The sequence below is a fragment of the Mixophyes fleayi genome, chromosome 2 (genome assembly GCF_038048845.1).
Source record: "Mixophyes fleayi isolate aMixFle1 chromosome 2, aMixFle1.hap1, whole genome shotgun sequence".
NCBI classification, from domain to species: Eukaryota; Metazoa; Chordata; class Amphibia; order Anura; family Limnodynastidae; genus Mixophyes; species Mixophyes fleayi.
The window spans coordinates 8,721,199-8,738,419 of NC_134403.1; positions in this window are offsets into that span (position 1 = coordinate 8,721,199).

Sequence of the window (17,221 nt, forward strand, 5' to 3'; positions counted from 1 at the left end):
TGCCATTTACTTGTGGTTGTGTATGCAGCTAGAATATGTTTTCACAATGAAAAGCAACTGGAAAAATGTATTTTATGCAGAGTAGACACTAATTACATCCACAAAAATGTATTTCATTTGTTTAAATGTTTTCATTAATGACTATATTATTAAACGGTGACGATGACTGAATTTTTTATGTCCATTTATATGTGACTTTATATTTCACATAGGTATTGAGCGTATCTTGCAGTGTATTGTCTGTCAGAGCAGAGCATATCCAGACCTGTGTTCAAACACAGACGCATCTTCCGATCCGCTTCTAGTTGAATACGGATGCTCATATCCCTGATTTACAATCGGCCTGATTCACCAAGGAACGCAAAACAAACGTATTGTTCGCATTTTTAAAAATGCACATAAATCAGGCAAAGGCGTGACAGCATTCAGCAAGGGGCGGATGCATCAGATGATAAATATGGGTCTAGGTCTGCTCTGCTCTAACAGATAATACACTGCAGGATACATTCAATACATATGTGGAATATAAAGTCATAACAGACTGCACAGAAAAAAATACATTGATTAATGTCCCCTATATCCTCATTAATGACAAAACATACCATACGTACGCGACCGTCATAACTAGACATCTGCACTTACACCTGACCTGTAGAGAAACAACAGAAATACACGTACCTTAAAGGTGCCCACAGAATGAATCAGCCGCTGCTGCGTGCACTCGATCTCGCTCTTACTGTACATTGACTACATGCACAGGCCCAATTCCCTCCTCGTTCTGCCCATGAAATCGTCGGTTGAAGTAAGAGTCCTTTGTGCAGGAAGATTTATTAGACATTGCGGCATGTTCTGCCGTGTGCTCCGGTTCTGGGCATGCTCAGCGCGATTTTACACTAAATCCTTAATAAATTTAGCCCTTCAAGTGTAGAAATGTGACACATGATAATGTAAATGTGATATAGGCATTGAGAGGGCCCCTTTAGGTTCCTGCTTTGAGGGAGGACGCACAGACTGTATCTCTTTGCAAAATGACTTGACTTTTACCGCAGATCTAATTAGATTTAGTTGTATTCTAATGGTGGGACCTCTTTTTCACCTTCTGTCAGGGGAGGGCTAGCCCAGGGGTGAGACTGGCTCCACCATCTATTAGGAACATTTTAAAGGAAAAAAAGTGCAGTTAGCCCACTGACCCAGCCCAAGGTAACCTACTATGGGACCTAATATGGACATATATGGGTATAAAATGGAGAAAGAGAAGATCATTTCTAGCCTTTCATGCTGTGATAACTGACACAAGATGTTCCTCTAAGCTGTAAACAATGATATTTCTCACTAGTCAGCTTCTTCCGTCATCCTCCTGTTCTTGTGCATTAGGGACGACTGACTTTCGCCATGTACCCCTCAGCAGCATCATTAGTCAGTGAGTGTCAGGAACTGGGGATATTTATGAGGTCTGCAGGTTAACCACAGGGACCATAGCAGCTGTATAGAACCCACATAGGACCCTCTCAGTTCCAGCAGCCACAAGAGAACTTACACTAGCTACTCAATTAGCACCAAAACTAATTATTCCAATTTAACGGACTAGCTCTAGGGTCTTCATTAGCTAGCAAATGTTATATGGTCCATGATCGGTGTTATACAGACTCTACAGACTAATACTCTCATTCCCCTGTGACCCTATAAAAGTTTTACACCTCAATTAACGACTTAATTTCACATAACCTACATCATATTATATATATATATATATATATATATATATATATATATATATATATATATATATACATATACACTGATATATATGTATATATGGGCACTCACCCTATATGCCTTAATCAAAAAGCATTTGTTGGCGCTATATAAATAAATGTTGATGATGATGATGATAGTAAAGAAGAAACAGGGCCTGAGTCATTAAGGGAAGTAAGGCTAAAAATAGGATTAAATGTTCCCCTGGACAAACCATGTTACAATGAAAAGGGTGCAAATTAGTTAATTACTTTGCACATGAGGATAGTTCTGGCTGTTTTTTTTTATCTAGCACACAAATAGTTCCTAGCTTTATTTTTAGTCTGCAATTTAAAGTTGATCTAGGACTTGCCCTATCCCAACAATAAATATGTCCCCACATTTTACATTTACCTCCCCCTCCATGGCAACTTGGTTTTGCCCAGGTGCAAAAATACTCCTTCTTAATGCTTTGCTCTCCTTAATGACTCAGGCCCTACTCTGGCAATGCAGAGAAAATTAAACATAATTTATCCCATGGCAGTAGAAACGGTTCGAGATCAGTATAGTCTCTCTCTCTCTCTCTCTCTCTCTCTCTCTCTCTCTCCTAGCTGAAGAACTCGGCATTGCCATGTTTAAAACTTCAATTTATTAAGTTAACAATGAGTTGGAAGTAACTGTCAATATTTTAAAACGAATTAGCAGTTTATAAACTTCCAAAACACCCATTAGGTGGCTGCTCAGTGTAGTTTTTTTTGTTTATATATTAAATGTTATCAAAATATAGCCAGTGGAAGGCCCAGAACAGGCTCCCCAGGTCAAAATTCTGTCCAGCGTACATCAAAGGGAAGTCTGACTGGGACCTCAACCACCCTAGTATGTTTTCAGGGATCCATTGTATCAGTCTGTGAAGCTATCATCCAAGGCCATCTAGTGAAAGCGCAGAACAGGCTTCTCTGGTTAAAGTTCTGCCCAATGTACACCAACGGGAGGTCAGCCCGGAATCCTAACCCCCCTAAAACCTGACCAGGATCCAACTGGACCACTTTGCATTGGTTTCATCCCAATTGGTGCAGGGGTTTTCGATTGCATAACCGGACAGACATACATACCAAATCCATTCAGTGGAAGGCCCAGAACTGGCTCCCCACGTCAAAATTCTGGACAGCGTACACTAATGCGAGGTCCAACCAGAACATCAAACCCCTTATATGTCTTTCTGGGATCCAATGCTACCAGTTTGGGAAAGTTTTGTCAAAATTCATCCATGGAAGACTCAGAACAAGGTCCCCGGGTCAAAATTCTTCCCAGCTTACATTAATGGGAGGTCCGACATGGACCCTAACCCCCTTAAACCTGCCTAGAATGCAACTGGACCACCTAGTATTGGTGTCATCCCAATCGGTGCAGGGGTGTCCGAATGCAAACAAACCAAATCCATCCAATGGAGGGCCCAGAACAGGATCCCCAGGTCAAAGTTCTGGCCAGTGTACGCCAACGGGAGGTCCAAATGAGACCTACACCCCCTAATATATTTTCTGGGATCCATTTTTAATAGTTGTTTGAATTTTTCATCCAAATCCATCCAGTGGAAGGCTCAGAACAGGCTCCGTGGTTCAAAGTTCTGCCCAGTGTACACCAATGGGAAGTCCGGCAAGGTCCCTAAACCCCTTAAAATCTGTCCGTGATCCAATTGGACCACCTGGCGTAGGTTATTTCTGAAGCAGTGCAGGGGTGTTGACAATATTTGCCTACAAACAAACAAACAAATGTCTTCTTTTTTATATATAGATATATATCACAGCATAGGAACACTTTGGGGCCTGGTTAACCTGGCTCACAGTTAGGGGGGGTATTCAATTGTTAGCGTTAACGGGAAAAAACGAGCGCTCAAAAAATATTACCATTTATACGGTAATATTGCGCTCGAAAAGCGTTAATACGGTAGTTTACTCGCGGAATTTCAGCTCGCCCCTCGGGGGGCTGCGAGCTGAAATTTCGCGAGTAATTACCGTATTAACGCTAAGATTTTTTGAGCGCTCGTTTTTTCCCGTTAACGCTAACAATTGAATACCCCCCTTAGAATGCTAAATGCCAAATATTCTAAGTGCAATTTTATCCCTTTAAATAAATTTACATTACTCGATCTCCATTTTATTACACACTTTGAAAATGTAATAAAAAGTTTCAAACACACAAAACTGCTAAATGAACACAGGCCCGCTGTCCCCTCACTATCACTGATTTAAGCCACAAATTAACAAGTTTCGTGATAACATACACTAGTAGATTAAAAAATATATATTAATAAAAAATATGTTTTAAGTTTATGGCAGAAAAATATTACATCTCCCACTGTTATGCAATTAATTTCCATTATGACCAATGCACAATTAGTGCACCTCCAATAATTGATATGCAGCTGGTTCGAGCATTTCTAGGGGTATATTTACTAAACGGCGGGTTTGAAAAAGTGGAGATGTTGCCTGTAGCAACCAATCATATTCTAGCTATCATTTATTTAGCATATTCTACAAAATGAAAGCTAGAATCTGATTGGCTGCTATTGGCAACTTCTCCACTTCTTCAAACCCACAGTTTAGTAAATCTAGCCCCTAAGTGTTTAATGTGTTTATCCCTAACATAAACTGTATATGTTTCATGTATGTAGATCCTGTGCTGAGGGTATCTCCAGGTACCTGGTGGGGTGGAAAACCTTAAGGTTAGAGTAAGGTCACCTTTTCTTAAACACAGTAAGTGACTTGTGACAACTCACACACACACACATCCAGGTAATGGGGCACATTTATTAAAAAGCCATGTAGCTTATAGTTTGGTAACCTGATAAATAGTGTGTGATGTACAAAAGGTATCATCTCTAATAAGTGTGGAGACTAATGTAACCGCAGATAAAGATATACAATAACAAAGGTACAATGTATTGAGACAATACACTGTACTACATATTCCTGACCAGTAATATGTAGTAATGACATACGAAAAGGCAATATCTGAAGACAATTTAAGCAAGCAATACTCAATGACAAACAAGTACACAAGCAATAGTAATCAGTGTGAATGTATTTTCACAGTTCGGAATACCTTTAATTGACTCTTGTGTAGTGTTATCACTCACTTCTAGGCATCAATACCATGGAGGTTAATAGGTAATTCTGGCACCTAGGGATCACAAAGTTAAAGAGAGAAGGTAGGTAAAATGATGCAAACACCACAATCATCCCTACTAACAATGTTTGTTGCCTTTAAAGGGAAGCAGCATTTTACAAATGTCTTCCATTGGTTGCCATTTCCTTGGCCAAAAAATACACTTCCCACAAATGCAGTTCAATCATACATAGCCATGGTAGAACGCAGTCTAGTAGGAGGCTCACGGGTGATCTGATGTAACAAATTGTTCTGCCTGTGTAATGGGATTAGAGACTTTCTTGTGCAACATGATATCACTAATATGCATTCCATTAAGAAGTCTATAAGTAGCAGAGTTAATGACTTGGGTTACAGGAAAGGGAACAAAAAAAGTGGAGCCAGCTTCATGGATGGTACCCATAGTCTGAGGTTTTGAGTGGAGAGCCATACTTTATCCCCAGGTGGAAGGACAGGAACCGATTTACAGTGGCGGTCTGCAGAACATTTATACTGCTGAGAGGATTTCAATAAATTTTCCCTGGCAGAGGTCCAATTAACACCCAGATTATGAAGAAAAGAGCGAGAAGCAGGAGCTGTAGAAGCCTGAGAAGAGGAAAAATCTGGTAGTATGGGATGAGAACCAAATACTGTGTAGAAAGGAGAAAAGCCAGAGGAGCTATGAACTATGAACTTGATTATTATGGGCGAGCACCACTATGCAGCTAATGAGGCAGAAGGTGTGGTTCCCCCTGTCAATATGAGGAGCACTAGTCTCCATCCACTACAATTGGCTTGGGGGGTAACATTGCCCCACTCATGAAATGGTTAGGGGCGGCTGGTCCTACTCTTTTAATAATTCCCGCTGCTTGCTAGGTATGGCATGTAAGTTCTTGCACACGTGCCTGTGCTGTGGGGGGGATGATCACTTGGTACAGACCTGCAACAAGCCTGCGAGAGGGGGTGGGATTAGAAGTCTGTCCATGCCCATCGATTTCAGTCTGGTGCATCCATCAATGACGCAATCCCCGAGCATTTTTGTAGTGTGTCCTATCAGTCATTTGAGGCCACACTGGATATTGTTCGGAGTTTTGGGGAAGGGGGTTTTGTTGGCAAAGGTGGATATTGAATCTGCTTTTCGCCTCCTTCCCCTCCATCCCGACTTGTTCCCGTTCATAGGAGTTAAGTTAGCCAATGAATTTTATGTCGATAGATGCCTCCTGCGCATATTTTTTATGTTTTAGTTCCTTGTTACATTAGTGTGTTTCTGCGGTTATGGGCCGCCACGGCATTTACAATTTTGAATATTTTATTTGTGTCTAAAGAATCCTAATGTTAATATTGACTTTAAATAACCTAATTTACAAAAAAAACACTACTGCATAGAACATAATGTATTTCTTACTGTAAAAAACTCATTACATTTATTTTACTCTATTTTCAAAGTAAGTTTTATAGAACAGCCACTATTGTTAGTGAAGATCCAACACACTGATAAGGGGGGATTTAGGGCTCATTCTTAGAGAGCAATTCTCATAACATGTTCTTGGTGGAATGAGATGCGCTAAAAGTGTTTAGAAAAACACTGTATTGATGCGTTTTTTGCATTTGTCTTGTAAAGAAATGGTGGGTCAGACCAAAGTGACTGGAACTACCATGGTTTATATGACATGGCAGAAGGCACAGATCAGGGGCTGGTTGGCAAATTAGATCTCCAATAGAGTGGCCCCCAGAGGATGAATGACTGTGATGACACCAGGACTTTAGGGTGGAGACGCAGAGAGAACCCCTGGTATCTAGCTGTTCAGGGTCACAGAGTCAAAGAGAGAAGATGGATACAATAGTATCCTTATTACAAAAGATGAACATCTAATGCAAACAATAGTCAATAAATATATAGAGGCATATTCAATTCTTTTTTTTCCGCGCCGTGGAAAAACTATTACCGTTAATACGGTAACAGATAGCACGATTACCGTAATAACGCTAATCGTGCGCGGACCGCGACATTTTCGGCGTTTCCGCCGAGAATTGAATATGCCCCATAGAGCCTGATTCATCTAGGCAGGATTTTGAGCGTATTGGGCCTGATTCATTAAGGACAGGAAAGCAAACAAATTAGTAACTTCGCACCTTGGCAAAACCATGATGCATTGGAGGGGGAGGAAAATGTAAAATGTGATGGCAGATTTATAGTTGGGGTAAGGCATATTCTAGACTATACTTTAAATTTTAGTGCAAAATAAAGCTATCAGATATTTGTGTACTACATGAAAAAAACAGCCAGTATTTATTTTATGTGCAAAATAATAAACTAATTTGCCCCTTTTGCATCGTAACATGGTTTTGTGAATGAATCAGGCCCATTGTCTGCAAAAATCACTCATGCCCAGTAGTAGATATGGCCATGAATACAGGGCTGTTTTGTGCGACAGCGCACGCAATGGACACTTACTATAGTGTCCGTGTTCAGAAAGTGACCTGGGTGGGGAATGGGGCATTGTGCCATAGACAATTTACCGTCACGTCCTAATCAAGCTCTTCCCACCATCGGAGTAACCTGTTTTTCTGCAGAATCTCTTGCTCCAGCTCATAGGTTTCCATGACAGCGTGGGAAACCACCTAGGGCCTGAGTCATTAAGGCACACATACTGAGCACATCGTGCAGTTGTTCGCAACAGCTCGTAAATCGGCTACTCCTGGAGTCAGCAAGGAGCGGATCTCAAGATACGTGTGGTGATGACTATGGATGTAGGGTCACTCTGCTGTACTAGACCAGACACTGCAGGATGAGTACAATACCTATGTGGAATATGAAATCTCAAAAGAACGCACAGAAAAAAATATATTAATCAATTAATGTTACCTGTCAATAATATAGTCATCAAAACATTTATTAGGCTGTCCTTAATGTCTACTGTACATAAAATACATTTTTACAACTGCTCCTGATTGCAGAGACATGTTATAGCTGCATACGCTACTGACCCAGGAATTAGAATAGACCCTTAGTTGGTGCAAGAGATACGGCAGAAAAACAAGAAACTTTCACAAATGCAGAGCTTCATTCTGACGTGGCTGCATTCGCTTGAGTTTGGCACACCCACATTTTACATCGAGTACGGGCACAAGCCCATTCCCCGCTCCGTTCACTACCCGAAATCGTAGGCAGTCGTAACTGTCATTTGCATTGGCATACGCAGTGGACTTGCTTTCATTTTGTTGTAGTGTAAGCTTATGAATAGCACCTCAGTGCGGGATAGAAGGCAGTGACAGGAGATAACAATGGTCAAGAACAAGCCGAGGTCTAAGGACAAAAGCAGGCAGCAAGGTGAGGTACAGGCAAGTGTCAGGGCCGAAAGCAAACAAGGGTATCCGAATTACAGGCTAAGGTCAGGGCCACCAGCAAGTATCAAAGCCCAGTAAAATGAGCCAAGGGTCATACACAGTAATCAATCCAAGAATCAGCACAACAGACAGGAGCAGGTCAGCAAACAGGAACTGAATGCTGTAACGGCAGGGAGGCTTAGCCCTCCCTGCCTTAAATACATAAAAGCAGGATAAATCAGCCTCAGAAGGCTGTTAATTAATTTTAGGACTTTTGTGCACGCGCCTGGCTGCCCCTCATGCTGGGACGCGGTGACTTGACACCTGAGCATCCCGACCGTTGCATTAGCAACTGCTGAGCCGAAACCGGAAGTGACATCCCGGTTGTCATGGAGATGGCCGGGGTGCAGCCAGCCTGTAACAGCAAGTCGCGGCGACTTGAGGCACTGCCGCTGGTCGTACCTGGTTTCCTGAGAAAATTTCGGAAGAACTAATTGAGGAGCTTGTCAGCACGGTGGTGCCTCTGCGGAACCCAAGATTGTTGCTCCGGGCCGTAGCCTTTCCAATGTACAAAATTAATATGGCCTTGAACTTTCTTCGAGTCAAGAATCTTTTAAACAATTAATTTGTGGCACCCATCCACATTGACTGGCCGTGGTCTGTGTGATCTATGCAAATTTAACTTATTAGAAGAGACAACAGGTTTCAACAGAGAAAAATGAAATGTGTTTGGAATTTTTAAAGATGGAGGCAGTTAAAGTCTAAAGGCCATGTGATTGATCTTCTTGATAATAGTAAAAGGTCCAACGAACCTGGGTCCCAGTTTCCTACAGGGCTACCTGAGCTTGATGTTTCGTGTGGAGAGCCAGACTTTATTACTGACATTTAAGATGCAAGCTCTACGATTGTGATCCAGTAAGAACTTGGATCTAAAGGAGGTCTGGAGCAATGCAGAGTGAACCTTCTCCCAGATAGCGCTGAGCTGTGAGGCAGAAGAAGGAATACCCGGAAAACCAGGAGATATAATAGAGGAGAGAGAATTCTCCCTGGGATGGAAACTGATGTTGCAGAAAAATGAACATATGCGGTTAGAGGAATGACAGGAATTGTTCTAGGAAAATTCAGACCATGGAAGTAGAGAGGACCAGTTATCATGAAATTTGGAGATATACAAGCAAAGATACTGTTTCAACGATTGATTTATTCTTTCTGTATGACCATTAGACTGTAGATGGTAAGCGGATGACAGGCTAATCTTCATTCCCAGCAGGCTGCAGAAAGATCTCTAAAAGTGAGCAACAAATTGGGAACCACAGTCAGAGACAATGTCGTTGGGAAGACCATGTTGAATGAGCAATGAGGCTAAAGTATGAGCATCGGGTAGTTTATGTAACAGCACAAAGTGAGCCATCTAACTGAAGCGACCCACGAGCACTCATATGGTATTGTGGCCAGATGACCATTGTAGATCTACAATAAAGTCCATCAAGAGGTTTAACTGGAGTAGGCAAGGATATCAAATGACCTGATTGGCGGCTTCTGAAGGATTTGCTTCTGGCACTTTCTTCACAAGAAAGGACATAACTCCTGACATCGGAAGACAAGGTTGGCCACCAAACGTGAGAGGACTTCGATGGTCTGATATTCCTGGATGCCCCGCAAGTTTGTTTTCATGGCATTCAGCAAGTACTGTTTTCCTAAGATGAACAGGAACAAATTTCCTGTCTGTGATGGTTTCAGAAGGGACAATTCTTTGGAATTGGCGAAGCATAACCCCAAGGTCTTGGGTCAAACCAGCATAAATTGAGGAGGTTGGAATGATGGGCCGAGGATCAAGAGGCAGGGCATGGCAAGACATAAAGCTCTGAGACAGTGCATCGGCCTTGATATTTTTAGAGCCAGGTCGAAAAGGTGATTAAAAACTTAAAATAGTTAAAAAGAGAGCCCATTGGGCTTGTCTAGGGTTCAAGGTCAAGCCGCCTGGATGTACTGAAGGTTTTATGGTCAGTGAAGATGGTAATTTAATGAGTAGCTCCTTCCAACCAGTGTCGCCACTCCACAAAGGCCCATTTGATGGCGAATAATTCACGGTTGCTCACATCATAATTGATCTCGGCAGGTGAGAATTTCTGGGAGAGATACGCACAGGGATGCTGTCTTTGGCAGGTCCTTCTGGGAAAGACTAAATCCAGCCGCCACGTCTGAAGCATCCACTTCAACAATAAATGGGAGTTCTGGGTTTGAATGCCTGAGGACTGGAGCATTCCTGGGGGAAAATGTATAAAATTCAGATTTTTTTCAGTGATTTAAAATCGCGATAAATCGCAGCTGGTAACCCGCAATTTTAGTCCCCAAATCGATGTATTAAGCTGCGATTTTTACTCTGATCTTCAATATCGCTGGTCGTCTCTAGCGATTTGCTGCGATTTTTAACACTCCAGTGTTTAGCTAACACTCCTGTGTGTCTTAGCTGCGAGATGGGTAAACACATCACTGTTACACTGGCTGTCTATACAGCCGAAGGTCAGACAGCTGTCAAAAGTTTAAAATAGAGAAATGTTTTTTAAAAAAAATGCGCCGGGTCCCCCCACCCGACCACTTGGGCAATTTTAGGTAATTTTAGCGCGCATACGCACGAACCTGGCTGGCCCTTATGCCGGGACGCCACAGTGACTTGACAGCAGAGTGTACCAGCCTTTGCTAAGGCGATCGCCGGGTTAAAACTGGATGTGGCGCCCCGGTCGTCATGGAGATGGCCGGACCGCAGCCACCCTGTAACAGTGAGTCGTGGCAGCTTGAGAGCACCAATGTAAAAATAAATTTCCATTTATTCCTCTCCCTGTCAAAATGTTGCACCCCCTTCAAAAGCCTTATGTGCTAGGCTACAGCCTAGTCAGCCTATTGGATAATCAGGCCCTGTGAACCCCAGGCAACCAGTCCCATGGGCAACTCCGTATTGAGCAGTTTCCTCGTAGTAAGATGAATGAAGAAGTTGCAAATCACACACAGAATCAGACACAGGAATCACAATTAAAATGGTAAGAGACAAAATTCTACACCATGCTCAAGAAATCCTGGAACACTCTCTAGTACACCCTGCAGGTTCTTTTAAAGTGTCCAAATTTCCCATGTTGGAAATCCCACCCTGCAGAGGTAGCCTCAGGTCCACTTGGTTCCGGATTAGCCGAATGTTCACTGTGACCCTTGCCATCAGCATGACCAAGCTGCACATGGGGGCATACCTAACACTATACCTCCCTCAAAGGCCCTCCCTCTCCATTTGCACATCAGAAAAAAATATCTACATCCTGCAAACCTGGCAGATCCCTCATAATCTTTCCATTTAGTGGTCTGATATGCCCATCTCCTTCACTCAGAACATGCTAAATGTCACTCCCCTGAAGATGCTGTCATTTTCATTTGCAAAATTCATCAAAATCTAGTGGAATTCTGAATTTTCAGAAAAGATGCTTAATACACCTTTTAGTAACAAACTCTCAGAAGATGATGATATGTGTTTGTGTACTTTCCTTAGCATATCTGGGTCCAGGACTATGACTAGACTGATGATACTATTGTGTGGTGAAGGTTGAGGAAACAATTTCGCTTTCAAGCTAAACAGATGGCTTTATCTATTGAATGACCAATGTTAGGTGCTGGTGGCTCCTCTTTCATGAGCAGAGCAGCATGAAGTGGAACACAATGTCCCTGCAGATAGGACAAAGTCTTTTGACAGTCTCACAAATTTGGGACTGTCTCGCCAGAATCAGGGCAGTTGACAGACTTCGCTACTCTCACCTGTCTGTTCTTACAGCTTACACTGCCTCCTGCTGCTGGTGTATTAAGCTCAGTTACTGCTTGTCTGAATCCTGGAATGTTGGACCGAACAATGGCTTCCTTCTCCCCTACCAGCTCCAACATGAAATTAATAGAATTTATTTTTAATAAATAGGCTTATCACCATTCAACCATCCCCAGCATCAAATTACTGGCATTCACATTTACTAAATAAGCCTATATCCCCCAACGGAAAAGTAGTAGCATTCACATTTAATACAGAGGCCACATGTTGCATTTGTAATGCTGGTGCAGCTGTGCTAGCTCCAAGATAGGATAAAAACTACAGAATGCTCCATTGTTGCTGGGGAGATGCCAAATGAGGAGTTAATTCAGCCAAGTGAATATATGACTGCTCAATGGGTGAAAAAAAATGCCATAATGGGAGGTCAGTGTAGTCATAGTCTCTAAGGAGAGATCTGAGAGAGAAGTGTGTGAAGAAAGATCTGAAGGAGAAGTGTGTGAAGATAGAGATGCGGAGGGAGGAAGACATTTTGTTTTTGAGAGGAGAGCGAGAACAGCAAAGTAGTGAGAGAGAGAGACAATGTGAAGAGAGAAAGAATAGGTGCCTGCAGCTGCCATTTGGGACACAAAATGGAAAACAGCAGCCAATGAAGGAGAGTGCAGACAAGAAGCTTTGAAGTGGAGGTATTCCAGATAAGTTTAGCTGACTATATTACTTATTTGCTGGTGGACGGTAATACTGTCCTTAGAGTGAAGAGATTAGGGAGAGTGTGGGGAGTACTGAAGATCTGGATTTGTGTTATGCTTTTGCAAGAGTCGAACTAAGATATCTTTTGCAAGGGCAATAGAGATTAGGGTTAGAGGGTAGTTAGGGTTTTGAGACTGAGTTTGACCTTTTTCAAGGAATATTGATGTTTGATGAGTTAACAAATTACTACTGATGTTAGAAGATGTAGGACTACAAGAAAAATAAGTTGCTGAACAGAGAAAAGTGAGTTTGCCTCTCACTATTTTGTATGAATACAATTCAGCCTATAAGGAGCAGCTATTTTAGGATTACAGAGAAAGTTGTGCTGTTTGCTATGGAACTCTATAGCAGCATTTATTAAAGAGTCAAGTGATTTATCCCGTTACCTGCTGTGCATGATTGTTCATTATCTATTCAAGTGAATTGAATAAATGTTTGAATTCAAGTTGCTCATCTGTATAGAATGAGAGTGTTCAACTGTGCTATTGTTTTAAGGGAATGATAACTGGATCACCAAGATATCTCTATTCAAAGGCACTTGTGTAAAGTACTGTGTTCAACTCAAGGATTATCTGCCTAGTTAAGGCACGTGCATAAACCGTGAAGGATTACAGGCCACCAGTACGCACCAACAAGAGAGTTAAAAATATTATTGGGAATTGATATGTTTAAAGAGCTTGGATGCGGCACAATGTGATGTAAACTGCGTAAAATACTGATAAATTATTGTATAACCTTTGTAAAGCATTAAACTGCAGACATAGAGTATTACAATAAAGCCATGTTCTTGCTATTACTAGTGAAATGCAATATAGTTCCGGGCAAAGTCTAGTATTTGTGCTCCATTGAAGTACCTGTTGTGCAATCAGGCCAACTAGAGTAATTGGAGTGCCAGAGGTACCTCATCTATAGGCACTAAGTGAGAGTTAAAAGTAGTAGTGCAAGTGACATCATCAGAGTTGCTATGCAAACTATCAACTTTCTAATATTAAAGCAATCATTCCCTTTATTATTGTCTGTTGACTTTTTTTTTGCCCTGTCATTGTTTCATGCTAAAAGTATATATTTGCCACATAGAAAAGTTGTTGCTGTCCATCTTCATCTAATAAATGTGCCAGGGTGACTGATACACAATTCTTCTGTTCGCTAAAGTGTTTTTGTGTTTATGGTCATTGTTATAGTGGTGAGCAGGTGGTCCCCCAAGTTACCCCTTGGTGTTACTGGTCCCAGACACTCCCCAGAAGAGAAGCCACGTGTCAAGATTTGGGTGGAGTCACTGTTCTGAATAAGAATTGTGAGAGGGAATCTTACACTTATACCACAGGGGTGTTAAACATTACTAGCTCCTAAACATATTACATATAATACACACCAGCACCTACATAACATAAACCTTCCTATACCAGTATGCACATAATATTACCCCCCACATAACTCAAATACCCTCAAGCTCCCATGTTTTTATTATCCTTTATTATTCATCCAGCAGATGAGTCCCTACATAACTTTTACCTCCCAATACCAGTCCCAGACAATATTAAACCCACTCCCCAGTCTCCAAATAACACTGACCTATCACACTCCACTCACCACAATACATTAACCCCACACACACCAGTCCCCACATAACATCACAGTTGACTATTTTTCTGGACTGTCTGGAAGACTCCCTAATTTTTGGGTGTCCTCCCGGACTCCTGGGAGAGCAGGGCAACCTCCCAGTTCCTGGTCCTGCTGCAATAGGCTAGGAAATGTGATGAGCGATAAGGGGGCAGATGATGAGATGAGTTGAGCCCTGCTCCCACACATCCACCCCCCCTTCCCAAGTCTTCTGGAGCAGAACTTGCCAAAGTTGGCAAGTATGCATAACATTACAGCCCCTAAACACCAGTCCCCATATTATATTTTATCCCCACAACATATTTACAAGCTCTGTAGAATGTTATGCCTGCCTCCTGAATGGGACTTAGTGGTGAGGTATCTGGGATGTAGATAGGGGAGAGTGAGAGAGGAGCTGGCACAAATGGAGGGAAATAAGATGGAGGAAGTAATTAGGAGAGAAGTCGATAAGGAGCTGATTGGAGTACCTGCTCCTGGTCCTGGGGCAGGGTTCAGCCACCAAAAAAACACTGCAATGCCTATTCTGAAATTCCCATACACCCTCCTAGGTTTAAAAAACAACAAAAAAAGTAGTGCTGAAAAAAAGTGTCCCCTGTTCTTTCAGAGCCTCTTTCTGGTGGAATCTTGTATTTATCGTGCCTGGGATCATTCCTGCTAAAGTAAAGGAAAAACCCAGGGGCCATATGTAAGCCTGTAAGCCTTGCCACAGAGATAAATGATTGCAGTAATTTTCCTTATGGAACTAGTGTGAGAAAAATCCTTTTAAATGGTCACATGGACTATAATAAATAGTTACAGCTGGGAACACAAAACTCCTCTGTGTAGATAAATCTTTCCCACACTGTTAATATTGTATAGCCTGTTGCGTATATCTTTAAATTTCTATGATCCACACAAACTTCATACTATAATGTTAAATTAATTAAATAAAGATATATATATATATATATATATATATATATATATATGTTTCTGTATAGCTTCATTGTAGTCCATATATAAGGACACACAAAATATATTGTCATACTAATTATCATATTACCTCATTTATACCATTTTACTCTCCTGCAACCTTTCCCTTCTCTCCTTCTCAACCCCCTCACTCAAATTGCTGCCAACTGTTGTAGTCCAGCGACCTCATCCACATCTCTCCTCTTTTCCCACTCCCTCTCTCTCCCTACTCTGTACTCTCTGGAATGTCAGGTTAGTATGCAACAAACTGGCCTCCATCCTTGATCTCTTTATCTGTATATTCAATCTGCTTGATATCACTGAAACCTACTTAACCCCTGATGACATCACCTTCTCCCACTGCTATCTTTGCAAGGGGCTTGTGCTTCTCCCACACACCCAGACCTGGGGACGGCAAGGTGGGGGTGTAGAAACCCTTCTTCCCCTCCTGCTGCATTTTCAAGGTAATTCACCCCCTCTTTCTTCTCTTTCAACGTCTACTAAATCTGCATCTGCCAACCTGCCCATCTCTTTGTGGCTATTATCTACCATCCCCTTGTCCTGTTTCTCCATGAATTTGATACTTGGTGTTACTCATTTAGGCGCCCGGGTGGCATCTGGCTGCTCAGCTCTGCCTACCAGATGTTGCAGCTTATCTTTTGCAGATGATTCTCGGTCGGGATCCATATTGGGCCAGATCTTAATGTCACGTTCACAAAGGTCTGGAGAATGCCTGTACAAACTGCTCAAATTTGTTCTACCCCCAAGAGACGTTTAGTCTAACGGAGAGGGAGGTTTTTGCCAGGGACCCCATCAAGGGAGTTTGGACTTTGCGGCTCCTTGTTCAAGCTGGCTCCCCAGTTCCAACCAATCCTCCTGAGGAGCCCATGCAACTTGGTCGGTCTAAACTCTCTCCCGAGGAGAGACAGAGAAGAATCTCCTACAACCTCTGTATCTATTGTGGCGAGCCAGGGATTCTCATAGCCTCCTGTGCCAGGCACCAGGGAAATTCCAGGCCCTAACCTGTTCCAGGGAAGTCAGGCTGGGGTCAACAAAATCCTCTCCAAATTTCCACAAATCTTCTGTGTGTTCCATCCCTGTTATTATTCGTGGGCCCTCTGGTCTGATCTGTTCCTCTACCCTTTTGGATTTGGGGGCAGCAGGAAATTTCATTTCCGCTACTATGGTAAAAAAAAATTCCTTGCCTACTGAACCTCTTCTCCAGCCCATTACCTTTACCGCTATTGACGGTAACCGTATTGCTAATGAAACCATCTATCACCAGACCAAGCCGATTACATTTTGGGACAATCTATTTGTCACGAACGCGCTCCCAGCTGCCGTGACGTTGGGGTGTTTGCTGTATGAGGTCACACACGATTTCAGCCCGCAGTCTCTCTCACCTATCACACAGGTTCTTAGACCTACGGAATCGCCCCCAAACACAGCGCTCTCACACCCCCCGACACTTCAGGTACAGCCACCACCTATTGGGTACGGGCAATAGGACCCCAATATACTATCTCACACTGGCACACAGGCTCCTAGTTCCACAAACTAGCAAGACTCCCACCAGCACACACAGGGTTAACTCTTCACACCTCCAGACTGTTACACAAATGTACATACAAGCACACACAGCTTGTTAATCAAATGTATCAACAAATCACACACTGGCATTCCAAGGGTTTACCTGGACGAGCAATCTCCTCTACAAAGGCTATGGATTATTTAGAGTATCAAGGACGCAACTTATTAAATTTTAGATTTAATATACAAAAGGTACAGGGCGTTCAGATAAAAAGAAAAATAAGGAATAAACAAATAATAAATTTGACATAACAAGCAAAACAGTTTAAAATAAAAGAGATAACCTACAGAGCATTACTTACATAT